At 41.0% G+C, this 26,825-nt stretch overlaps 1 long non-coding RNA gene across 2 annotated transcripts in view; it reads right to left on the minus strand.

Moving 5' to 3' along the window:
• Positions 1-319: 319 nt before the first annotated feature.
• Positions 320-26,825, minus strand: part of LOC136007127 (uncharacterized) — a 39,927-nt gene continuing 13,421 nt past the window's right edge. Inside the window, exons 3-4 of one of the 2 annotated variants that reach the window (XR_010609486.1) lie at positions 21,218-21,318; positions 20,544-20,740 (exon numbers count right to left, since the gene is read on the minus strand). This is a non-coding gene — a long non-coding RNA (uncharacterized LOC136007127). Of the gene's footprint in view, positions 1,173-20,543; positions 20,741-21,217; positions 21,319-26,825 lie in introns of those variants that run through there. The other variant, XR_010609485.1, reaches the window with a different exon arrangement.

Here is a 26,825-nt window from a genome sequence, read left to right on the forward strand (position 1 = left end):
GTAATAACTTCATTGCTGCAGCACCGACTATGTAAACGTTTTTTCCGACCACATAAAACTCAGTGGATTTCTTACTGAGAGCATCTATTCATTCAAAGAAAATTGTATTAATATGAATGGGGAAAACAGTATGAATATCAATGGATGAAGTCTAGGTCATTCTAACAAGAAAGAATGTCGAATCCTTTCTACTGAGACCTGGTCCCTTAGGTGATTTAGTGCCCCTCAACATCCACTGAAAAATTATATTTAGCAAATAGAAAGAAAAAGTTTCTAAATGATAGATTACGGGAGAAAGAACAGACAGGATGTCAAATCCTGAGAGACAAGACATTTCTGTTTATTTGTTATGGAGGTTTTTTGCATTAAAGTCTCTTTCATACACCAAAATTAGTATAAATTGGCTGTGACTTCCTCCGTCTCAATAAATAGCTTTGAAATTGCTTCAATTCCTCAGCTGCATTTAAACCATTTGATAAGCAGCCTTTTGTCATATACTGATATGCAATTTATACAGATGAAATGTGCCTTTAACAGAAATCAGAAGTGAAGGGATCAAATAAATCTCTGGTATAATTACAGGGCTTCCAAGTGAGTTGCAGTAAGATGAATTTGACTCGAGGCTGTATATTTAGCCTGGAAACAGCCAGCCTGGGCATCTCGAATCGGACAGACCCAGCACACGTGCAAATGCTACAGCTGCCACCATGATGCAGATGCTAATAATTCCGCGGCTTTGTACCCTGTGATTATGCACGTGCTGTGTAGTGGTTCAGATTAAAGAGTTAAACAAAGTGCTTCCCCCTCTCCTCTTGGCGGAAAGATAATTCAAACCCATCTGATATTCACAGACAGTTGGACAGCAGCTGAGGTTTCATTAGGAATCCCACGTATGGCCAGAAGCAACATACACCTCGGTGTTTCCGGGAGCCACAGGCAGCCAGAACAGATGGTAGAAATCATCATCCCCAGACAGCCATCAGGGGAACCTCAGGCCACATGCTTGAATTTTTCTCAATGAACCGCATACAAGGCAGGCACTTGATCCATGTGACGGCAGCTGCTGGGTCCTGGGGGAGCGGGAGGCGGTGGAGTAGAGGAAGGCTCTTGCAGGTTATTAACAGGTCATGCTGTGACATTAGCAGTCCGGAAACATCGTCTCTCCCAGGGGGCTAAAACAAAAGCAAGGGAAAGGTTCCTCGTAATTCAAACACAGTTCAGTGCTTACAGATTACAGCACATAATCTGCTTGGCAACAGCACAGCGTGCAGAGACACTCTGCTATCTGATTTCCCTCTTTCTTCTAGCTGTTTCCATTAGAAATGTCAGAAGGAATCCTTGATGCGGTAAATGTCTTATGCAAATCTCGAGGGAGGAAGAGAACAGCTTCCCTGCAATTTTCAGAATGAGACCCGGAGGCAAAGCTGATGGTGACGGCTGAGCTCCCTCATTCAGATGTCCCCAACCTTTTTGTTCCATCCATGACATGCTAGATGCTGCTTTGCTCATTGATCATCAGAGCTTGTCTGAATCACCGAGCCCCTTTTGTGAGCAGAGACTTGCTGCAACTGCCTGCCTCGTTAAAAGGAAACCTTCTTTGGTGATATTTTGGAGGTAATGAGGCGGTTGGAGGAATAGTCTTAAAATATTGCATTTGACAAGGTGAATGCTTTTAGAAATCATTACCCTAGCCCTACAACTGCCCATCTTTTCGTTCTCATCCCAGCTCTTCCATGCAGAGCCAGCCATGTACACCAGTCTGCAGATAGAAAGTCTCCAAACCCTAGGCCTGCTTTAAATGGTCTCTGTCCAGAGCTGGCAGGTCAGGGCAATGGCAGTCAACCACGCACTCCCAGAATTACATCCTGGAGAGCATAGTAATATAAATATGCATAAGCGTGGGTTTGTGTGTACAGAAGGGGATACGCGCATGTTTATGTGTAAATACAAAGAAAATTACTTCATATCCGGAAGCTGCTTACTTTTTTATTACTTATACTTTCTAAGTATAAAATGGAATCTATCAGTATCTGAAGCAGACAGATTTGACATTTAAATATGCCTTAAGATTTTTGTTGTGCCAAGCAAAGTTCTTCACCAGCCACCTTTCTCTATAGAAAATTTTGGTTATCTACCTCCTCACCTCCTTTGCAGGACTTTTTTGGGGGGATTGGTATTTCTGTTTCCTGCCTTCACAGCAGTCAGTCTTCACTCACATTCCTGGTCTTCTTTCTTCTCTACTGTGCCAGATACTCCATTTCACACTCTTTTGCCTGCCTATCCAACCCAGGAAGCCCCTTAGTAGTTTTCAGCTGATACTTCCCGGTTTCTTGAAGAAAATTCCATGCTCACTGGATCATTACTTAAGACAGCAAATCCTAAGTTTTGTCCTAAGAACCCTTTCCTGTGCATCCATTTCTTGTGTTGTACAGGGAAACCATGGGTAAGGTGTTGGATAAACATAGGTTTTCTGGGATCTTGTGAGCTTATCTGGCCAAGCAGCAGAAACCTGTATTTTCCCTGCAAACACTGACCATTTGCCTGGGACACCTCACACTAGATCATGTCACCCAAGGCTCTGTCTAACCTGGCCTTGAATGCTGCCAGGGTGTCCCAGGTTCAGCAGTAGCAGTCATTTTTTCTCCTTCTTAGTAGCTAGTGCAGTGTTATGTTTTCATTTTTTGGCCTGGCAAGAGAGCTGATAACGCCAATGTTTTCAGTTGCTGCTCAAATGTTTGGTCTGGCCAAGGACTTTCTGAGCCTCATGCTCTGCCAGGGAGGAGGGGAAGCTGGGAGGAAGCAGAGACAGGACACTTGACCCAAACTGACCAAAAAGGTATTCCATACCACAGCACGTCATGCCCAGGATGTAACTGAGAGTTACCCAGAAGGGCTGGGGGGGACTGCAGGGTTGGAGGAGGTATCGGTCGGTGCTCGGCTGGGGGGATTGGGGCGAGTTATTGAGTTATTGGTCGGCTGGTGTTGAGGTGTTGTATTCTTTCCTCTTGTTATTTCCTGTATCATTATTATTATTGGTGGTAGCAGTAGTGATTTGTGTTATACCTTAGTTACTAAACTGTTCTTATCTGAACCCATGGGAGTTGCATTCTTTTCGATTCTCCTCTCCGTCCCTCCAGGAGCAGGGGGAGGGCAAGAAGCGGGGGGGAGTGAGTGGACGAGCTGTGTGGATCGCTTTAAACCTCAACACAGGGATGGAGCAAAAAAGACCTCAGGTCTTACAGACTGGAGCTTGTGCTGACTTGTATATGTATATGCATATGTATTGCTCTCTCACTGCAATGTTTTTAGAAGAATATGTGGTGGCAACAATAAGGACTCTTGTCAGGATTGCAAATTAATGGGAATGCAAATAAAAGATGTAGTGTTTTTTTGTCTGGAGCTGTAAGATGTGTGTAAAGTTTAGGCATCACAAAACATTACTGAAGGAAACATCAATTTTTTTTAAAGAGAGATCTATTCAAAATGCTCCCCAACCTTTTTCCTTTAACATAGAAATTGCTTTCATCCTAGCAAGAATTATCTACTGTACTAAGTCTAGACACGTTCTTCTTTATTAGAGAATATTTTTGTATGAGCCACTTTCAAAAAGATCCTTTTATGTTCCACCAACTAATGAGTGATCATGTCAGTGCAAAGAACAGGATTTTAAAAAAATAAAGTTAATGATGTGGGATGAAATTAGCCCTTTTGAAAGAAGTCAGGCTGACAGTTCCCACTGAACTCCACATTCAGTCACAGATGAAGGCCTAGAGATGAAGTGAGGACCTGAAGGGATGCTGCATCCCACCCTTCTCCTGCCCTTTAGTGCCATTTGGTGCTTCACGTGTTCTCTAGCACAAAGACTCCAGTGACCATCTCACTGCGTTTCGACTAGTCCAACCCCATGAATGTTACAGCAGCATCTGTTCTAGCCTTGGTAAGCCCAGAGTTTTTCCACGATGCTCCACCAGCACAGCAACTATCTATTTATTTCAGATGTAGTGCATCAAGTCTGATAGCCTGTCCAACAGTAATCAGTGCTAAAGGTCTCAGAGGAGAGAGCAAACCCAACAGGTATACAGCACCAAGCATTCAGGTATGTGTCTAATAATTCTGACACAAAGAGGATGCTTTTATCTCTAAATTTGTATTGACCGTGTTCCCTGAAAATATTTTTTTTTTAAGCTAGGGTTCCTGAGTTTATACTAGCCATTTTAACTTATTTTTAAGTCTCCAGTGGAATGAAGTTTCACAGGTTATTTTTTTCTGCTGTCCCTCTATGCCAGTTATAAACTTGTTACCTTTAATGCTACTGTTCTGGTCCTCTAGTGAATAGGAATGCTAACTGGCTTGAGGTCATTCAATCAATGACCTTCAGTTCTTATTCCATCACCATGTAACTGTTACCTTCCTAAAATAATTCTGGTTCTTATATGAAAAGACTTTAAATGGAATCTTCCATTTATGAAAGGATTTCCAGAGTAATAAATATTTTGTATTATTTCTCTTTAGACTTGAAGTTTCACTTTAGAAACGGGGAAAAAAGAAATTAACGTTTTTTTCAAGGGGAGATCACACGACAAATTTTTCAAGTTGTGAAGATGTGCACTTATAGCATAGCTACTTCAATCTTCTGATTCAAGATAACAGCCCAGTTACATGTCCATTCACTTCCTGCAGGTGATAAAGGCAGTACTGGTGAATGATGTATCAATGGGAATTCGACAAGACTGTTCAGTTCATTTTACCATACACCATGGCCTTTATACCACAACATTATATCTTTCCTACTAATATCAGTCGAATGTCCAAGTTTTATCCTAAGAAGAGACCATACAAAATAAATCAATGCATGGGTTAAAATCTTAGCTTTTTAAATAATACCTGCATGAATGGTAACTTTCACACAAAATGGTAAGGAAAATTGCAGTACAAGGTTGAGATGTTGGATCACAGCAGAAGTATGTGGTCACATACCATGTGTTAAAGGAGTAGTCTGTGCCAGTCCTGTGGCACTAGCACAATATGAATATCCTGAAGATCAGTACACTGCCTTTGGCTTGCTATACTGGAATAAAAGGACAGGGCTTCACCAAAAACTTATGGGATCATTTGCAGACAAAGCGGGGAGGATATTACAGCTTCTGGCAGGGCAATGAACTACGCACAGCCAAGAAGGAGCAAACTAGACCACAGCAGGGGATGAAACTATCTATCTTAGAGCAAGCTGATGTTATTTTCCTACCCTGACACAGTAGTTTCACAAATCCTTGGAGTTTCAAAAAGAAGCAGGCTGAGAAAGGTGATGGGAGGATACCAGAGATGCAGCATTAATTCAGTGTGATCAGTGACTCAGTCACTGAGTTACTGATTGCTAAACATAACCCTGCACCTTCAGAGAATATGAGCACACAGAAAGCTTTAAGAAAACCGAAGTTACATTAAAAGCATGCATGAGAAAGGCAAACAATGAGAAAATAGGAAGGACAGAGAATGGCAAACACATAAAAGGAAGCAACAGTAATGAAGGCAAATATGCACAGAAAAAGCAATGGATAGAAAGAAAGGTAAACACATAAGCAAAAAGTAGTGATTAAAAGAAAGGTTATCACATAAATCTTTCTGGAGTTTTTTTGAGCTTTTGAAGAAGGGATTCAGCTGTAACAATGATCTTACAACAGAAAGCCTGAATGGAAATTAAAATCTGCTTTAATAAATACTTTTAAAAACTTAGTAACTGTTGGTCAAAGATTTCTCGTTTTATATCGTTGGTGTTTCACAGTTGCAGAAAACAAACCTGAAGATGTAAATAACAAAGTGTCAAAACCTATGAAAGAAGTAAGAAACCCCAGGAAAACGTACTTTTTCATTTGGTTCTTATTTTATGAACCTTGTATGGTGGCAACAGTGAAAATACTGTAACCTTGCTTTGTTATCATTCTACCAACTATACCGTCTTCTCACACGCGCAAATACCCACACATTAGTGGTTGACTGATGTGAGAGCAGGATGAAAGCTAACTCTTCTAAAGTATTCTCTCAGCTCAGGATTACTCGGTTACAGTAAAGATTTAGTAGAGCATGATTTCCCTTCACAAAATTTTGCAGTTTGCACTAACACTTCTTATAGCCATTGGAATAAATTTCAGACAGCATATCCCAAAAGACAAGAAAAGAGAAGTTCTGTATTTTTCCAACACAGTGTCAACTTGAAATATGAACAGTGCTTAAAGAAAAATGTTTCATTTCTGAAAAAACTCATACACATGTAGGCATTTTCTGTTACGAAAAATTTGCTACCTGATTTGGTCTAGCAAACTTCTAAGTCAGAAGTTAAGTTAATGTCTTAAAAAAATATTATTGATGATAACAAACACACCCAGTTGTTTTGTTGCTTCTTCTAAAAGCATAACAAAGCATCAGGAGACTAGCTGCCCTGCTGACCAGCTAGCTTTGACAGGCGATTATTTTCCAAGGTCAGTGCTGGGTAATTAAAGATCTAATTCAGAATTCCCTTGGGATTATTTCTATTGACTTAGAAAGCTATAAATGGGACCCCTGATTCTCCACCTCCTCACTCAGTGGTTCACAGGAAGCTGCAATGTCAACAGAAGTGGAAAGGAGTTTCCCTGAAACAAATGAGGACACGTGCCAGGTATTAAAGGACTGCATTAGGTAAATCATTATAGACAAACACTGGGACACTTCATGAGTTCTAGCAAATAACGAAGTACCAATAAGTACTACATGTATTTTTTTAGTAACTAAGCTAAGAATCTGCCATAAATTATAGAACTGCTTCAAATCAAAAGCAAGCAAGGTTCTGTTCTCCTTCCCAAAGTTAAAACCTTTGAGATGATGAACTGTATTCAAATCCGGCTTATGTATTATATTGCAGACTTTGATTAACTCAGGATACAGTCATTTCCTACTGCACAACACCTTCCACTGCTAGTTCTTTCATCAAAACCACAGTCTATGATACCACCAAGGTCATCATAGTTGTTCTTAGTGCAAAGGGGAATGTCTCAGGAAAGTATGAGTGACTTAGAAAAATTTTGCTTCGAACTTAGAAGGACTCCACTGGAGCAATAAAAACTGCTCTCAGCTGGAACCAAAATATACCTTTAGCCACAAACAGTCTTCCAGCAGCCTGAAAACACATAGTAAGATAAGGAACATAATTCCAATAAGGTAGTAGTGAAACAAAGGTGAAGTTAATCTGCAAGAGAGATGATTAAGAAAGATCCTGCATTCTTGCAGGCAGCAGCAGAACTCCATTCCTTTGAGAGCTGCCATTGGCAGTAAGCTAGTGCTAAAATGTCCTTTCTTCCTTCTATCCCCCCATAAAATGGAGATGCACACCATTTTAATTCAAAAATTTTAATTAGCATGTGCTGTACAGCAGGTGCTCTAGCAAAATCATAGGCATCTGAATAAAAGCTTAAAGGCCTTGGATTATCTTTTAACACCAGAACAGGAGACTTTAATCAGGTCTGCTATGTCTGGCACATACTGAGAGTTAATTAGGTTTAGCAGAAGTAATCATAATGGAAATTCTTGGGTTTGTGGGGTTTGTTTTTTTCCTTTCTTTATGTCAGTAGCAGGACCTGAGGAGAACTCTGCTTACACTTTCAAGGTGGTTTCTGTGCTACCTTGGGGTTCTGATGATTTATTTTTTCTGGTGGCCAAATTCCAGACTGTAGGTATTGCTGTCCATGGTTCTGTCTTTTGGATAATTATTTAAATGCATGGACGTATGATAGCTGGAATGTATTACCAGGTTACAACTGAAACACAGCACATGTACTGCTGTAAATTAACATGGAACGCACACACTTTGCTTCAGGGAAAGCAAATATCTAAGAAGTAGCATCTAAGAAAGGACATGCTTGAATCAGGCCCTCCATCATGAGCTTTTAGTTAACTCAGAAACCCTCTGCTCTGAGAAACATGTTTTGTGTTTCTTTCTTTATTGCCAGCAGATATATGACCCAGTTCCAGAGACTTAAATCCCCTTGCCTTTGGTAAGGACTGCAGAACTGCTCCTTCAGGTTGCATGTTGTTCTCCTGATGAATCATTAAAGTTGTTTATGAACAGAGTTACTAATGTAGTTTCTTCACATTTCCAGTAAACCAGTTTATAATGTATTATTATAGGAAGCATTTGATCTTAAGTCAAATAATTTAATTTTCCTTCTTAGCCAAACCAACTGTTATTATCCTTCTACCCTGGAGAGATACAGTTTACCAGCTTCCTTATTAAAAGTAAATTTGTGCTTCAGCACAATAGTACCAAAAGCAACCAGCAAAATGAAAGGGCAAAAACTGAGCACAGGGGCCAGAAAATATGAATGCACAGGGGTTGAGCAGAAGAAGATAAGCTACTTCCACACTGAGAACTGGTCTCCCAGAAGAGACATTGAGTACTTGCATGATTAGACCAATGAAAGTGATTTCACTTTGAAATGAATTTATGACCCACTTTCAAATCCCTGAAGAAAACAGGGATTTAAAATGGGAAAGCTGAAAAGCCACAACAGCAGCAATGCAAACGTCTGCTCTTTTTCTCAGTTTTATAATAGTGTCATGGCCCTGATGTTAAAAAAACCCAACAGTATGTCAGCAACGTGCTGGAGGCAATGGAAGTTATCAATCAGTAATGTGAAGTGGATTTAAGCAGCTTAATAGAGGGCAAAATTCAATTGATTAATGGTTAAGGAAGTACTCACTGACGTGGAGGTTTCAAGGAATTACAATCTGATTAAAATTCCATTTTAGAAATGAAGGGATATGGGATGCTAATCAGTCTAAACCACAGATTATTAGTGCCAGCTATTTGTAACAGCTGGGACTATTGTGATGAAAACAAAACGTGACTCAATTTTGGTGAGAGGGGGATCATTTATTCATTTTGAGAACTAGAGCACATCAGAATAAACAACATCCATGCACCAAGCCTGCTGATCTCTGGCTGCTATTTAACACCTGAAAACCTGGTTGTCTTTTGGTCAGCTTTGGAGGCAAAGTGAAAACTGGGATCTCTTCAGCCACTCACATGCAATAAGGTTCTCCATGTTCATTAGAGCCACCTCAAGGGGCTCTGAAGTCCTCTATAGAACTTCAGACTAGGGGACTTTGGGAACTAATATAGATTTAAGAGGTCCTGCCAGCAAAAGAGCCTGTAAGAAAGTTTCTTTTAGAGATGTTGTAGTAAGATAAAATCAGTGTCTTTAGTCCTAAAAGACTTCTCCTTTTTTTCCTCATTTTAGCATGAACATCTATTTGGGTTAGGAATTCAAAACTCGAGGAAACCTTTCAGAAACAGTAGCTGAGATCTGGCTCATTGCATTTATGTCCCCATAATGTGGCAATCCCATTGACTTGCTCGAGAAAAAAGAAGAGTTAAGGCAGTGCTTCTCTTCAGCTCCTGGATTAAGCAGACCATTATTGCACTGCAGTATTTATATCATGGTTTTAGTAGCCTCAAATTTGAGCTTTTCTAAACCACATTTGTACTGTTTCTGGAATGCAGTGTCTTGTGCTTTGTGTGTTTTCTTTTAGCTCTGTTATTGACAGCATTGGTTTGCTTTGGCATGGCTTCTAGTTATGAGTACAAAGAGTATGACATTTCAGAAGAAGATGTGTAAAGTCATACTTAAGATTTAAATCCTTTAACAGAAGCCAAACATATGTTATCAATTGAAGTTCTAAGCACTGATCCAAATTTGGAGTTATTCTGGCAAATTAGGTCAACTTCTAAAGATTTATCAGGACAACTTCTAAGTAAGGAGATTTGGTTTGTTAAGAAACAGGCAGAATACATGAGTAACTCTTAATTTCCACATTCCCCTGGCAAGAACGGTGTTTGACCCTGGAAAAAAAAATAGGTTTCTAAATTATTTCTAAGTACTTGCATATGGCATTGAAATAGACAAAGATATTTATCACTTACTATTTCTTATTACCTTGACTAGAAAAAAAAAAAAACAGTTCCCTGAGTCCAATGAATGTAAGTTTATCTGGGGGGATATCAAACATAAAATGGGAGAATTAAAAACAAACCAAAACCTAATTCCACTCTGTTCCCTTCACCCAGTGAAGACCACTGGCATTATGACCTCTGTGGCCTAATTTAGGCAACCTTTCTCTTCTGCAGCTGACCTTATACTATGAACCAGAAAATACCTGGGGCAAAACTAACATCTGGTAGACTCGATAAGATGGAATTTTCTGACAGGCTTGTTGCATTCCTGCCAAAAATAAAGAATTTGTTATGTGACCTCCATAGAGCTACTGAATGACTGGGAGAAGGTCAGCAGTTTCTCAGACAAGCCTAGCTTTGCAGCTCACATTTTCAGGTAAGGAACAATCCTTTTATGTAAGGAACAACTTATATTGACCTTATTGCCATGGGAAAGTCTCTGAATGGAGACTGCTCCTGGGTTATATTCCTCTCTCTGTCACACAGCGGTAGAGGCATGTGCCAGACCTTAAAGACCTACTAGAAAGAAAAGTACATGGTAGAGATGCTTCAGCAGTTGGGGTGGAATCTGGGTTTCAGCATACATTATTAAATGACACTAGATGGCAGAGCAGCTGTTTTGAATTAGTTAAAATGGTATCTCTCATAGTGGTTTGCTGTTACTTTATTTTATGACATTACAGTTTCAAAAGGTGTTGACATATATCTATGCTGGCTTTTGAATTTTATGGATTTCTTGGCTGAAAGCTGAAGTCAAGAATATAAGAGGATCAAAATGAATTTTTTAATCTAGTCTAAGGGTGACAAAATACTAAGAAAGGGGAACAGAAAGGACTATCCAGCAGCCTTTTGGCCACATCAGCTGAATCTCTGTTCCTGTGACAAACGAGGATATAAAAGTCTGGGATCTAAAAGAAGTTGCTGAATTGGGGAACTGGAAGATTCTGGACAAGATTCTGAAAGACAAGCTCAGAGCTGTAACAAGGGCTTGTGTGGACCTTTCACTGGCATCACCACTGCCAGCAGGCTGGTTTTCACCTCGTAGTTACCATCCTGCAGGGTAACTGCTCCTCACACAAATCTATATCAAGCCTAAGGCACTTGTCCACCTCGACCTGTGGAAAGGTGGGCATGCTGCAAATGTGTTCACCCTTCATATACCAGAGAAGCATGATATGTGATAATGTGACCAATCACTCACCCAACATTGCTAAAAACTCTTAATCTGTAAACACAGAAGTTTTACAGTGGGCCTTATAGGGATGAGATCAGTAGTAACTCTTGCTGAATTTCCAGGAATACCCACGCATTCTCTAAAACACTGTACTTTTTTCTGAAACCCCCCTAAAAAAAGAAAAAAATGGAAAGCAATAAAACCTTTCCTGCTATATCACTTTTCCTTCAAGGCGCTGCTTATAACTTATAAAGGAGATGTACTATATCCTTGCTGCCACGAGATATGAGGCAGAGAGACAGGACTGTGAGGAGCTAATGACATGACAAGGAGCGAAGACTCCTGGATCCCTACCCTACCCACTCGACCATGCTGCCCATTGCCTTGCTGCAAATCCTACCCAAAAGTGGTGCCGTTGGGTGTGAAAAGCAGTCTTTACAGCCACAAGGCAGAAGGCAGACCTCCTACAGCAAAATGCATCTCGTTTCCCTCTCTCCCTTAAATCCAGCTGACCTGGAAGTGTTCAACAGAGCCATGTAAACAGCTCAAACAAGTTTCCTTCAGGTCCAAAAGAAAAGTAAATTAAGACAGCCTTCACCTCTTTTGTGTCTCCTTTCCTTACAGAGCTTAGCAAAGGTATTGTACTGAAATGAGTGTTGCAAGTACACAGTTCAGAATTGCACCGTTATGTCACAGAAGAGATAGATAAAATGTGAACAAGACTGCTTTTACAGCACCCTGCCATGAGATGAAGGCTGCCAGGGCCTGCCTTCTAATGTTTTTGATTCAGCTGGAGCATGAGCCAGAGCTCAAAGGAGAGAGCAGTTTGGAGGGGGCAATTGCTGTCCTTTGGCTCCACATGTGGTGTCAGGGCCATCACCCTTTCCACTAGCAAGTGCTGCTGCCAGCTGAGAAGAGGATGTACCCTGCTGCCAAAACAGACTGCCGACACACATCTGTAAACTCACGCACCTCTGCAAACTGGACAAAACCCACAAAGAGGGCTGAAAGAATGAATTAATGAATTCAGAGAGCTGCTGTCATGGGAGTTGCTATGGAAGCAAAAGGAAATATTTTTAGATTGTTCTTGCATCACATATTCTCCCACACAGAAACTCCCATTCCCTCAAATTACCTCTAGCGAGGAGTGAAAGAGGAGCATCTCTTCACTTTATCATCCATTCTGCCTGGTTTCTGAGCTCATAGTGAGCCCATGTTGGACTTATATTGCAGTCCCCTGAGAACCTGAAAGCTGCTAAAAGACAGAAAGATGTATGTGGCTGCTCTACAAAGAAGGCTTGAAATTCTTCTGTGATTTGAAATCCATGGCTGACTTCTGTGCATCCCTGCAACAAACATTCATTTGTTTCTTTCTTCTGCAACTTCTGGAAGTGCAGTTGACATAACATTAACTTAGATATACAGATCTCCTGTGCAAGAGGGAAAAAAATGCATTAGTTAAGTTATACGCATTATGCAGAGGACATAAACAGCCACATGTTTGTGCATAACTGGATGAGTCCTTAGGGAGTAATTAGCATTTTGGCAGAGCAGCTTGCCACTATTTCTACTCTTCTGCCAGAGAAATTTGATGGGGAGGAGCCTGTTTTGGTTACTAAAAAACAATTCATTGTATAACATTTTAGTATAGCTACAAGAGACATTTCAAGGTAGATAAGCTGGCCAACTTTGATATTATCTGTTCACCAGTGACCTCCTCCCTCATATTCTCTTGACAGTTTTAAGATAAAATGTGAACCGGAAAGAAAGAGTACTGCTAATGGATGGCCTATCTGAAGTATTGCCCCATACTTGAAAATCTACTTTTATAAGAAAACATATAATTTTCCCCTTAACGTCGTTGTGCAATGAAATTGATTCAAAGTAGCATTAGGGAAAACACTTTTTCAGGACAGGCAAATATCTGACTTAGAGGAAAGGACTCCTACAATATCTACAAGCCAGCGGGTTTTGGGGCTGTACAAAGACCTACATAGAGCTGCCAGCCTGCAGATAAGGATCACTTTCACAGAGCCTCTTCACCAAGTCGCAGGATGGTGGGGAGAGAGCCCAACACATCCGGTTCGCACAAGTTCCTCTTTATAGTCACGTTAAGAAATGCTACGCCTCAGATAAAACTTCCCACAGCAGACATTTCTTCCTAGATCCAGCACCGTGTGTTAAGAGGGTGCCACCAAGAACCTCAATGCAGCTGGGGGTAGGCGTTCTCAAAGCCTTAATGTTTGTTTTCACAAGGGACTTCTTCAGCCAAAGAGGGGAGTAATGAAATAAATGTCATATGCCACAAAACGAATGGGGGATCCCACACTTGTTCTTTTCATCCCTCAGCTGTACGTCATAACCAGCCCATTTTCTCCATCCCACAGGAGAAAGAGAAGATGCTGAAGCAGCACACAGGCGCCTGTAATTTCTGTGTTTCCTAAGAGCTTGGGAAGGCTCCTGACAGCCCTCCCATGCTGACAGAAGTACCACCACCCACCCCGCCAACGTCAGTGAGATACACCAGAGCAGCAGGCCGGAAATGGAGGATTTGCTCCAGCAACAAACAGGCTGCAGTGGAAGGAAACCCCTTGGGAGGAGGAAGCAGCCCTGTATTGAGGGGCAAGCGAGGTTCAGGAAGAAAGCTGCTGATAGATGTCCAGTGAGACCAGTCTCATTCATTCATCTGTCAGGAGACTTCATTTGTCTACCATGGCCTCATCCTCATCATGTCAACCAGTGTGCTGTATTAATTGAATTAGCTTGTAGCTCTCAATAAATTACTGGCTGACATGTTTTGGCTGCTTTTGATTTGATATAAAGAGGGAGATGCAACAGTAATCACCAAAAGGAGTGGATATCACTATCCATCTCATGACAGGGTAATTAATGGTACTGCTTTGACCTCTGCCAACTAGCCCTAGCCAGACAATAGAAAAGCAGCTTCTCTCTGCAGCCTTCCCTGGGACACACTTTTGCCAGAGCTCCCTCTATGCCAGAGGTGAAGCAGGGTTGATGTGGCCTCCATTGCTGAGAGGAGGGATAGTGAATTAGCCTTCATCTCAAGATCGAAGGTGGCCAAGGGAGCAGAAGCCCTTAAAGCTTTCCTCTACCTTGGTAGGAAGGACAGATGTTTATGTTTAGAGAGGGCTGGTTTGTACCTGGTGTCCCTCATACTTTATAACTCTGAAGCACCTGGAATACTGCGTTCAGCTTTTGGACCCCCGCCATAAGAAGGACATTGACTTGTTGGAGTGAGTCCAGAGGAGGGCCATGAAGATGATCAGAGAACTGGAGCATCTCTCCTATGGAGACAGGCTTGTCTCCATACAGAGAGTTAGGGTTGTTCAGCTTGGAAAGGAAAACGCTCTGGGGAGACCTTACAGCAACATTCCAGTACCTAAAGCGGCCTGCAAGAAAGCTGGAGAGGGACTTTTTACAAGGGCACGTAGTGATAGGACAAGGGCGAATGGCTTTAAACTGAAAGAGGGTAGAGTTAGATTGGATATTAGGAAGGAACTTTTTACTGTGAGGGTGGTGAGTCACTGGCACAGGTTGCCCAGAGAAGCTGTGACTGTTCCATCCCTAACAGTGTTCAGGGACAGTTTGGATGGGGCTTTGAGTAACCTGCTCTAGTGGAAGGTGTCCCTGCCTGTGACAGGGGGGTGACAGGGGATGAACCGAATGAGCTTTAAGGTTTCTTCCAACCCAAGCCATTCTGTGATTCTATGATTCTATTGTGTGCAAATCTGGGGCTCAACTTTTTAAATGCAAATGACTTTCAGTTTGAAAGCCAGGTTTATAGTATGTGCTGCCTTTCCAGGGTCCATTTGCTAAAACATGAGAGAATCAAAACACATGGAAAGCTTTGCTCAGCCTCTCCCCGCAGGTTACTGAAAATGTGCTCCTCTGCACAAACCCCTTTTTTCAAAGGGCTGTTTTTATGTTCTAATGGTTATACCTTCCCTCACTGTTTTATAAATCTCAAATACTTCTTTCAATTACACTTTAAAAGCAGAGCTGGATCCCCTTTATCCAGCTCCAGAAAAGCCCACTGCCCCAGTGTCACTGCCTTGGGACAGGTATAGCTCCCACCAGCCTGAGCCATGTCTGAAGAAAATATCCAACAGACTGCCTCCACTCGCTGAAAGTGGAAAGCATGAAACACAGATGGACAAAACTGATTTGTCTGTAGCAACTAAAGTATCACTTGAGATAGCAATTGTCAGTCCAAACCCAAGAGAGGGTAATGGGCAACGTAATTCTAGACTAGCTTGTAGGCTGCTGGGAAGGGGACAAGAAACAAAAGAGAACCAGAGGAGACAGTCCTGCAGCATGACAGCTTGGTCTGGATGCTGGGAACAGCTGAGAACTGCAGCAGTGAGACTGATCTGGATAACAAATAGATTCAAATGAGTGGTTTAGCAGTGACTGGGAAAGCAAAAAAAGGATTTTATCAAAACTCTCAAAAAGTTTGCAGCAGCAAAGGACATCACTGACTGCAGCAAGTGATCATGTTTTATTATGCTGAGACACCTGGGTTGAGCAAGGGCCACTGGGGTGATCAATCAGGTGAGAAACTTAACCTACTTAGGTCATGGAACCTGGCAACTCTGCAGTACTGCCAAGGATAGTATCACTGGGTAAAGTTTTGTTCAGCTCAGAAAAAGGCTGCATTGTTCTAGAAATAAAGAACGTGTTGTCCCGCTCTCTGCTGTAGTACTCTGCTATACCTTTCTCACAGCCACATCATGGAAGTAAATATCAATCCTGCCTGGGAGGTATCTCCTCTGAATGCCCCAGGAAGAATGGGAGGAGCCCTTTCAAACACAGGATGTGTGAGGGAGCAGAAAGTAGTGCAGCAGTATCCATTCCTGGGGCTTTTGGAGTCCCCACCTCCCTGGGAAGGTGTTTGTGCTCTCAAGAGGCAACAAGATCACCGCGGGTAAGTAAAATAGGACATGGGTTTGAACCTGCTAACCACATCACACCCATTTACTCAGTTCTTTCTGCATTCCTCACCCAATACAGGCAAGACAGAGCCCAGACAAAACTGCCCTGAATGTAGGAGCATAGCATGGAGGAAGCCATGGTGAGCATAGACCATCTGTTATCCATGTTTCTATTGCAAGCTCTGCCACTTTGAAGTCCAAGAACAAAACTGTGGTGACGGGGCTTTGCCTGAGCTCAGCTGTCCCTTGGGTACCTAGGGACAGTATGCGCTGTCAGTAATGGCAATAGGGGTAGGGCAGCAAACCGAGGATTCATCTTCCTCCTTTTAGCATGCTCCAAATAATCCTTTTTGTTACACTTTTTTAAACAACATTGTGCTTCAGTGAGGCTTCTGTTCCACCAGAAGAATGCTGGTGGAACAAATAGGTCTGGGATATGCATTGTACAAACCATTTTAGCAGAGCAGGATCAGTTGTGCTACTGCAGGCAGAAAAGAAAGGAAAAAGATAGTAGGACATGAGAAATGTGAGTTTTCTGGCTTAAAATGATGGCCACTGTGTTTTTAACTTGCTTACTGCTAACTCTCTTCCTAGCTGGCTCTGTGATAACTGCTTTCTCCATTCACCTCATCAGTCACTGTGCAGTAGGTATTATATAAAATAAAACTGTCCACAGTGAAAGACCCAGGCTCTTCTGTTTTTATTGTTCTGAGGAAGCTAGTGTCAGTAATGGTTCATTACCCAGTTTATCTACTTCAGTGATCTCTCCTTGACCGAAGTGAAAACTTTTGTTATAAACTTTCAATTCTATTACCTCACCTTAGTATTGTGTGCTGAAAAGGACTCCATAGCTGTTACAGACATTCAGAGGTGGATCTCATTAAAGATCTTGTTAAACATTCTTAAGATAGGGCAGTGATTAAGAAACTTCCCTTCACCTTACAGGCTTTTAAAAATCTCTCTTCTTAGTTAATGATAGAAAAGGATTTCTCCTGATCATAGATGATGGTCTTAACATTGGTTTGCTGCGTATTGTACATATATTCCCAGTTAAGCCAAAGCACACGTAACTATTTATGTAATGTCAAAGTGATAAATAAGGCATTTAGGACAAGATTCAGACCAAGCTGCGACTGCAGCACAGTTTAGGCCTATTGGTCCTAAACAGCAGATCTAGAAAGCCTTCAGACTGGCATTGCTTTACATCAGGCATGTTTACAACTCACAGTAGAACTCCAGACCGAGCTTTAGAGCTCTCAGGACCACAGGGTTTAACCATTTGGGTGCAATTACCCACATGTGATGAGCCTGGCAGGCAGTCTAACATTTAGACAAAACCTGTTATCCCTAAGGAGGTATGATCTGCATGGACTGAAGCCAGTGACCACAGGAAGAGCACCAGAGCTGCACTCAGTCTGAGTAACATTCAGCTTCAGATTAAAACCCCTAATTATGGTTGCCTACTTGTGTGTGAGATGTCAAAACTCCCATCATGCTCAGCAGACATCTAATCATATTGGCAATAGAGGCAGTGAGCAATTTAGCTAATCAAAATTTGACACCCAGGGATGGACTGAGCTACCCAGGTGTAGATGTCTAGTGTTACTTTGGTTGCTGTAGGGTATCCTGTAGCTACCACTCCAGGAGATGATGATCTTCCGTAAGTCGTACATCATTTCTGCCACCCTTCTGCAGACATTTCAGCTGCTCTGAGCATCCCAGATGGCTTTGTGTGGGCAACTGAATTGCAGCCCTAATGGTTGGTTAGGTGAGTATCTCTCTCAGCTCCAGTGAGACTGCACTGATTAGATCTACCCTGACTGTAATGGGATCATAGATGCAAGTACTTTCATCTCAGACTGGAACCCACCACTTCGTTAACAAAAACAACTGCTGATAGTAATATCCACTTATACATAATTGCTTACAGGTCTGTACAGTCATTCAGGGAATCAGATACTTGATGCAAAGCTTTGTCTAAACCCAGGAGTTAGACTTTTAGCTTCTGTATCTTAAGAATGTGTCTAGATTCCTACGCTATGTACTATCCCAAGGGCAGGACAACATCTCTCTCCCTTCAGGCTGAATGGCCCTCTACAGCTTGGGGAAACAGCAGGAAAGTGTGTAAAAAGGAACATGTCTGTGAGGTCTAGCAGCCATGGCCTACATCTGGATAGTGTCTGTCTCCTGGATGTTCTTCTCCCCAGGGCATTCTAACGTAAAAGACACAGAGAGGAACAGGGCCAGGGCCCTCTCCAACAGCTGGTTAGAAGTCCCATCCAGCAGTTACACAGCTGCTGTTGTTCCTGTCTCAGTTATTCACTTGTCAGTTCCATGAATCTATAGTCACAGACTCATGCAATGTCTTAATTCATGTATTTTACTGTTATGAAGAACTTCAGGGTCTGCATATATCAGAGGCCTTTATATTTACACCTGTACCAAGGCAAATAATTTGGGCTTGATTAAAAGTTAACCTTCCAGAAAGCCATCCAGAGTAGATAACTTATCACTTCTCTTGGGAGCCTTTTGAACGTTAACACTATAATAATTGTTAAGAAACACGTGCTCTCTTTTTTTATTTGAATTTGTTCAGCTTGAGCTTCAAAATGTCAGTTCTTGTAATGTTTTTATCTAGTAGATTCAATAACCTTTTACCAACCAATTTTTCCGTGGTTCTACTAACCAGTAACTGACATCTCTTAATCTGCTTTTTTGGTTAGCTGATTTTTCCTTTCTCAATACACACATCCTACCTCTGAATTATTCCTGCACCCTCTTCCAGTGTTGTTAGCTCATTTTTAAACTGTCATCATCAGACTTGCATAAGTTCTCACCAAGGGTGCACAAAAAGAGTAAATCATGACAGCTTATTTATACATCAGGCATTAGCCAGAGCATTGCACAGGGAGCTCATCTGGAGTAGTCTGTTGCTCTCTTTTTGCCTCATTGCTGCCAGTTACCTTGCCCAGGAGTGGAGACTTCTGAGCATGTGCCTAAGACAGGAGAGATGAGAAAGAAAAAGAAAGCCCTCTTCTATGTGAGGTTCATCAATATGGCTCCTAACAACAAGGGCTGGCAGTGGTGGGTATGGAGCGGATGGGGTCCAGAAGAGGATGAAGCGAAAATGAACAAATAGCTTGTTCTGGAGCTACAATTTTAAGAGCTGGTTGAACTGAATTGTTTCTTATACAGCTTTGTCTTCTTGTTCCTCTGGTTTTAAAATAAAGAACAAGGACGATTACAGAGTGGTATTGCCATTGTCAGCCCCTGTGCTATGGCTGCTAACAGGGAGTTAGCTGATGAAGTGTATTTGATGTACTTGATGAAGTGGCAGCACAGGCTAATGAAATTGTTGTTCACTCAGGCATGTGAAGATTTTGACTCTAATCCCAGCTCTGACTGTTCTTCTGCCTCCAAAAGTAACTTAATCATAATGTATTTCCGTTTCCACAATGTCCTCTTCCCCCACACACCTTTTATCTAACTCTGTAAAGCCAGGACTTAGAGTTATCACATTTTCTAATAAAGAACCCTAAACCCACTTGTAATCTCTAGGCGTTACTTTCACCTCTTTTCTATTCTCTCAGCTGAGCAGTGACAATGGAATTAGGTGCAATGTTTCTGCCAAATTCCTGTGGGTAAATGTTCGTCCTATATCCAGATTTCCTCACGGACTCCCATCCAAGTATAGGACAGACCCATAATTCCCTGCCCTCTGGCTGCATGTCTCTAGGAATAGCTCTCGTTAGTAAATATTGTATTCACCCTGACATCCAAAATGCCACCAGCTTCTTTGATGTGCTACTGTGGGGACAAAAATGGCAGGAATGTAAGAATCATTAGAGTGTAAGCTAAATGTTGTGCTTCCTAGAACAGGCACTTCATGCAGCTGCTGAGATGGCTCTGCTGAAAAGCAGACTAGCATACCAATTTTCACATTTTCAGATCTTATGCTGTGCATACCAATGTAATTCGTATGTAAAAAAAACAATGTAAATTGTTTCTTATGCAACTGTATTACTGTTTATACAAAATTTAGGGTTATTTTTAAAAAAGACACTTAAAACTACTTCTTAAATAATCCAAAAATGTGACCCTATGGGAAGGTCACAAGGGTCATAAGGTGACAGATTTTAACTTTTGCCTGTATGAGACAGAATACAAGTTTGCTAATTTACACCACACACGATGAGCAAAGCTATGTTTCCTCAAGGGTTTAATATATCAGACTTGAGTTTCACGTCTTCCTATGTCACTAGGCTCCCAGAACACTTTTTTTTTCCTTTAAGATACAGCAATTGCTCAATTATTCTGATTACTATACTTATAGAAGATGAAAAAAGAGAGAACGAAGTTACTTTTACTAGACTCAGGTCACCCACTTGGTCGTGTGCCAGCGTACACAATAACACTTTGGGTAGGAATGGGTCTTAAAGAATCGCACTTGCCAATTTTTCATAATAAAAATACAGACAGTATTAATAGCTACTAGCATTTCCGGCATCACACTTGACTTCTGGAAGGGGATCCCCTGCCACATTCCAGAATTGACGTCTGCTGGGGACAGCCGTCTTCGCAAGTGCCAACTGAGCTCCTGCAGGGAAGGGCCCACATCCAACAGCCCATCTATCAAACAGAAGGCAGACAGAATTAGCAGTAGGATAGAGAAAAGATGTCAGAAAATCTTGAAATCGGCATTGCTCCTGGTTTGCATGTAAACAATAATTTTATAGTTCTATATATTTTCATTCAAAAAAAATTGAACGATGATTCAAAATCAAAGGGGGAAAAAGAAAAAATAGGTATTTTAAATGTGTTCTGTCTATGTCCAACAAAGTAATTCTCATTTTTCCTTCCCAGGCACGTTTGTAATTTTGCACTTCTATTTATGGTTAGAGCAGTCTAACGTAACATTAAAAGAATTAATCTTATCACCACTGAGGAAGTACTGGAAGATAAAATCAGGATTGCTCTTTGATCATTAAATGGCTTTAGAATTCTGCACACAAACAGATCTCTCTCTGCATTATCAAATGTCAGAGACACAGTTATGGCTGTTTGTGAAAGATATCTTTTTTCCTGCTCAAACTTACATACACAGACCTTCACATGGGACACATGCTCTTTTATTTTCACATCTCTTCTCAGCTAGATAAATTGGTTCTATTTGTAGGAAGCAGGAGGGAAATTCTTGGAATTGTTTACTGTAGGGGAGAGAAAGAAGAGGATTACTATAAAGACAAAATAAAAGGGTCTGTGTGTCATACAAAGGTGCTTGTAAACTTGGAGCACAATTACCTAGCTTCAGGAAAGTACTCTTACATCCAGAGTATACACCATGTTCAAAATATGGGAGTGGGGAAAGAAGTAAAGCATTATCATAGTAATTTGCAAGTAAATCCATAAACAAACAGAAGTTTAGGGTGATGTTGTTATGCATAATGAATATGCTAATTAGGACAATTTAGGCATTTTAGGACATAATGCATACATGTTCACTGCATATATATTTGCCCAGGCAGCCAAGAAAGCCAGCAGCATCCTGGCCTCTATCAGAATTAGCATAGCCAGTAGGACCAGGGAAGTGATCATCCCCCTGTACTCAGCAATGGTGAAGCTGCACCTCAAATATTGTGTTCAGTTTTGGCCCTTCACTACAAGAGAGACATTGAGATGCTGGAGCAGGTCCAGAGAAGAGCATGGTGAAGGGTCTGGAGCACAAGTCTGATGAGGAATGGCTGAGGGAACTGGGGTTGTTTAGTCTGGAGAAGAGAAGGCTCAGTAGCCGCTCTCTATAACTACAGGCAAGAAGGTTGTATTGAGGTGGGGGCCGTTCTCTTCTCCCAGGTACCAAGCAGTAGGACAAGAGGTAATGGCCTCAAACTGCCCCGGAGAGGTTTACTTTGGATATTAGGAAAAATTTCTTTACAGAAAGGGTAACCAGGTCTGGGACCAGATTTCCCAGGGCAGTGGTGGAATCACTGTCTCTGGAAGTGTTCAAAAAACTGTGTAGATGGGGTCCTCAGTGATATGGGTTAGTGGTGATCTTGGCAGTCCTGGAGTAATGGTCAGACTTGATGGTCTTAAGGGTCTTTTCCAACCTAGTTAATTCTGTGACTTTCTACTCAAATTTACTCTACTCTACTGTACTCTACTCACATATTCATACTTAACTGAAGCCTCTTTATGATTCACTGCAACCAGCCCCAGGTAGGGGCTGGGCCATGGTGCATGCAAGATCAACATGGACAGTGGCAGGCTTGCTAGGAGAGCAGGGGCACAGCAGCACTGGGGGCTGCAGAGGGTGGAAATGGAGGTAGAAGCCAGAAGCCAGGGATGGGAGTCTCAGAATAGCTGGTTACAATGTCAAGATCACCAATGTGGGGTTTTTTTTTATTTCCCCCCTCCCCTCTTATTCAATTATCAGCAGCAATTACAAACTGACATTAATAACGCTGGCAGAAATATGGAAAATTGTCGTGGATTGAATGGCAGAAGATCAAGTAGAAAAGGGGGCAGAAGGGCAGAAGTGCTCACAGCACATCTTTTCTGCATCAACCCTGTGATTCAGGCTTACTGTTCACAACTGCTCACTGACAGGCATAATAACTAAGAGAAAGCCTTGTTTCAGTGAATGGGAAAAATGTTCGGGCTGAAATGTAGTCATAAAAAAAAGGCGTTTTTTTTTTTTTTTACTGCTTTTCTATAAATTTGTACTTCTTCCACAGCCCAGCACCTCCCTCACCCCCTTCTCAAGCTATCAAGAGACACATTCCCTGTGTCTGTTTTGCAATGGAGTGTTTCAGAACTTGATCACAAATTCCATGGTATGCTGAGCAACACCCAGTCTGAACGTACCCTAACAGAATGATGCAAAAAAGCAAATTGCTAGTGTTTCCTTAAGGCAGATTAAAAATATTATTAACTTCGAGATGCTGGTTTTAAAGGCAAGTCTTTGTGGTTTTGTTTTTTTTTTCTTTATTTACCTTTTGCAGGAAAAAGCTTCCTTTTCATTCAGTGCATTTGACTAGCTAAAGCAGATACATAAAGTTGAGTAGACCACTAAAGCTAATCAATAAGAGGAAGTAATTTCACAGTCGGTGTCTATATATATAGCTTCGTATGCAGACACAGACATACAGACACACAGCTATTGCTAAGTAAAGGCTCCTAGAAACGTAAAGAGGCTGTATAACATCCTGGAAAATTTCCCCCATTTTCTGACAGCAGGACAATAGCACCTTTTTGTTCCTGGGGAAGGCATGCACATCAACAAGGGCACTAATCTGAGTAAACCTGGCAGGCAGCAGCAGGATCTGGCTCAGCACAGAGGCCAAGAGTGGGGAATGGCGTAACAGGTCAGCTTAAAAGTTACACTTCCCAGCATGTGCACAGTGTGCTGAGCTGCTTATTCCAAATCTACGTACAGAATGAAGTCAGTGGAATTACACCGGGGATGAATTTAGCCTCATAACTTTACTGATCTATTTCCTACAATTCTCTTAAGTATTCAGTTGCTTCCTGCTAATTATTTTTGCATTATTTTATAGAAGGCTAGTGTGTGCCATGTGGGGCTTTTGTAAAATGTTCTTTAATCATTGTCACTCAAAATAATTTAAGTTTCTGAATGAGTTTGTACACTAGTAAAGTAGCTATTAGAGAAAAGGCTGTAGTTCTTGTTCTATGGGTTATTAAAGTGAAGTAACTATTTTCCATACAAATCTTCTTTATTTCGTTAAAGCTCATGCCAAGCTGAATTTTGTGCTTTGGTGAAGTTAATGGAGCTCCCCAGGCTTTCATAAGAGTTCATATTCACACCATGAAATATGCTTGCAAAAGACAGCTTTCATTTTTAAGTCTGACCTCAAAACCTGTTTCTGTATCTCATATCATAGGATTTCTTATTCATAGGCAGAATTAAGCATGTATCTTGTCTCCAGGACCCTTCTATTTTTAATTCATTTCATACTGAAGAAAAAGTAGGGCTGGGGTATTGTGAAAATATGTAAAAGTATAGATATGGTTGCAAAGCTCAAAAAATCGGCCTCCATTGTGGCAAACCAGCTTGTTGCAGGTTGCACCTGGTACATGGACCAGTTTCTGTAAAGTTAGTACTAAGATATGAAAACAGGGACTCAGACATTAAATGCAAGATCCATTTACTTTAAATATCCTGTATCAGGTATAACAGGGTTCAGCAAATGCCTGAAAAAATATGAACAATCTCAAGTTCTCTGCTTTCTCCTGCATGTAGCCTTCTCTGAGTATCTTTTGAGTCATCTCCTATATGTAATAATACTAGAGTTTTCCAGATGCCTTGCAAAGTACTCCAAGTATTGCATTTACTTTAACAATCAAACAGATGAACAAAACAGAACACAGCCAGACCAAGCCATGTAGTCAGACTAATCCAATTCATATTTCAGTGCTTTCTCAACATTTCTATCTTTCTGAAAGATGTTAAGATGTGGTCCCACAATTGCTACTGGTGCTGGGTAGGTGGTTTTGCCAGTAGATTCAACCAAGCTGTCAAACACCAGCTCTGAAACAAATAAAGTGAGACAGTGAGAAAATAAACAGATGGTCTTTACCTTTCTAATGCTACCTTTGGAAATCATCTAAAAGATACCTTAATTCTATATGGCTATTTCTCTGCTTAAATTTAAATACCTGCTGATGTAAGTTCTGTATTTAGTTGTAGGACTGCTATGTTTTCGATGACCAGGCCAACCACCCCTTGTCATTACAATTCAGAGACCTTTTTTATATCTGTTCCAACAAAACTCTCACAGCCACAATGGCAATTGCAATTGCACAAGACATTTCGGTAGCTGAGCCAAAGCCTGAACGGAGGCCAGCAGATCTTCTAGCTTCTTTTCCAAAGGCTGCATTGCTCTTATTCAAACAGCCTCTCTTTGCTGGTTATCTGGTATCAATTTATAATTTACCCCACTAGACACCAGTCCCTTGAGCATTATTTCCCAATCAGATAATTAGTCCATTCAGCTCCTCTAAGATACCCTCTGCTACTTTGAAATAGGAGAGGCTGGAGTGCCTAGTGCATAGTCTTTAAGCTTTGTTCATGCAGCTGAGAGAAATGACTCATACTGCCAATGTGGATTTACTCATTAGGTCTGTTGTGCTAGTAGATGCTCTGGGGAAGCTGACGGTGACCAAATATTTCCTTTTTATCAGTGCAGCTATTTGTCTCTCATTGTGATACAGAGCAGTTCTGGTTGTCTCTGGTATGTGCTGCAATCTTATCAGATCTGCCTTCTCTTTCTTTCCTCCTTTGCTCATGAAAAGTTACCCTATTGACTTTCTCAAAGAACATTATCAGTGCTATTTCACAACCCCATCACTTTAATTGCCAAATACATACAAAGCATTTCGGTCTCAAAAGAGATAAAAAAAATATTCAAAGGTGAAATGAATAACGTGCACATATTTTAGAAGATCTTCCTGCACAGAGCCTTCATTTTGTCCTTTGATATGGCTTTCAAAATTAATTCCAGTCCTGATCTCTCAAATAATTTGCTAACTAAGATCTACAAAACCTTGAAGTAATTGACAAATTTAACTTTTCAAATCATACCTTTATGCATCTGTGGAGCTGAAAAACCTTCACCACATTTTGAAGACAAAACCCCTTTTTGTCTTCATCTCAGAGCAATAAAGAGGAAAACTTCCCATGAGTAAGCCAAGGACTGATTTTGTGATAATCTTCATATTCACCAAAATGATCTCTTGTGGTGTCCCAAACATGGTATTGGAAACATTAATCTGTTCTTATGATGCTTCTCTCACAAACCACAAATGTGTGCATTCAGTTAATCAAATTATAAATCAAACTAGTTCTATGATGAGTAATACAACTCGCATATTAATAGTGTTAATGAGTAATTAATGGATCATCAATGCAGTTGGTGGGGAACCATTTTGAAGAGCAAAATAACAATGCTCTGGAAGTAAAGGTACAAGGATCCCAGCAGCAGCGTGTCCTCTTTAGATAGTGAGTTTAAATAGTAATGTCTGTGGTAAGGAGCAGATTGACAAAGTGATAAAGTGCTACCTAATTACTTCAGAAAGTTGCTTGGTGTTAAGATTTCAGTACATTACATAAGCAAGAAGATAATTTATACCAAACTGAAGGGTTTTTAACATGAAGAAGGACTGAATGTTCAATTTCATGAAAATGCATCTATGCCATTGTACAGAAATCAGAAATACCTAGTTTTATGGCAGGTAATATGCTCTATGACAAGCCTTCCAAAGTCAAGCAGCAACCTGGCTGATTTTTTCCGTCTGGAGCAGGAGAAATTCCACAGAAAATAATTTATTTCTGACGATAATTTTTAAATTTTCTGTCCTTGTCTTTTCACCAGGATAGAACTGGTATACGTATAGGGGAGCTTTTTCATGTTGTTTCCTTCAAATGATCCCACTGTTCCACAGTTCTTAATCTAGAGAAGCTTTCAGTGTTTATGCAGCTAGACCATGATTCCTCTGTGCATAGCTGCTTGTAATTCGCAGAGAAAAGTCTGTCTGTGCAAAAGAAATGTTCACAGTGGCTTTTCCTCTGTGCCCCTATGCCAGTATTACAAAGAATGTCAGTAACAATTTTCAATTTAACTACCTGGCTTCGTACTCCTCATAAGATACAGAATACACGTCTTGTGATATGCACTAAGGAGTTATGTAGACATTGGTA

This window comes from Lathamus discolor, chromosome 1, assembly GCF_037157495.1.
Source record: "Lathamus discolor isolate bLatDis1 chromosome 1, bLatDis1.hap1, whole genome shotgun sequence".
NCBI lineage: Eukaryota > Metazoa > Chordata > Aves > Psittaciformes > Psittacidae > Lathamus > Lathamus discolor.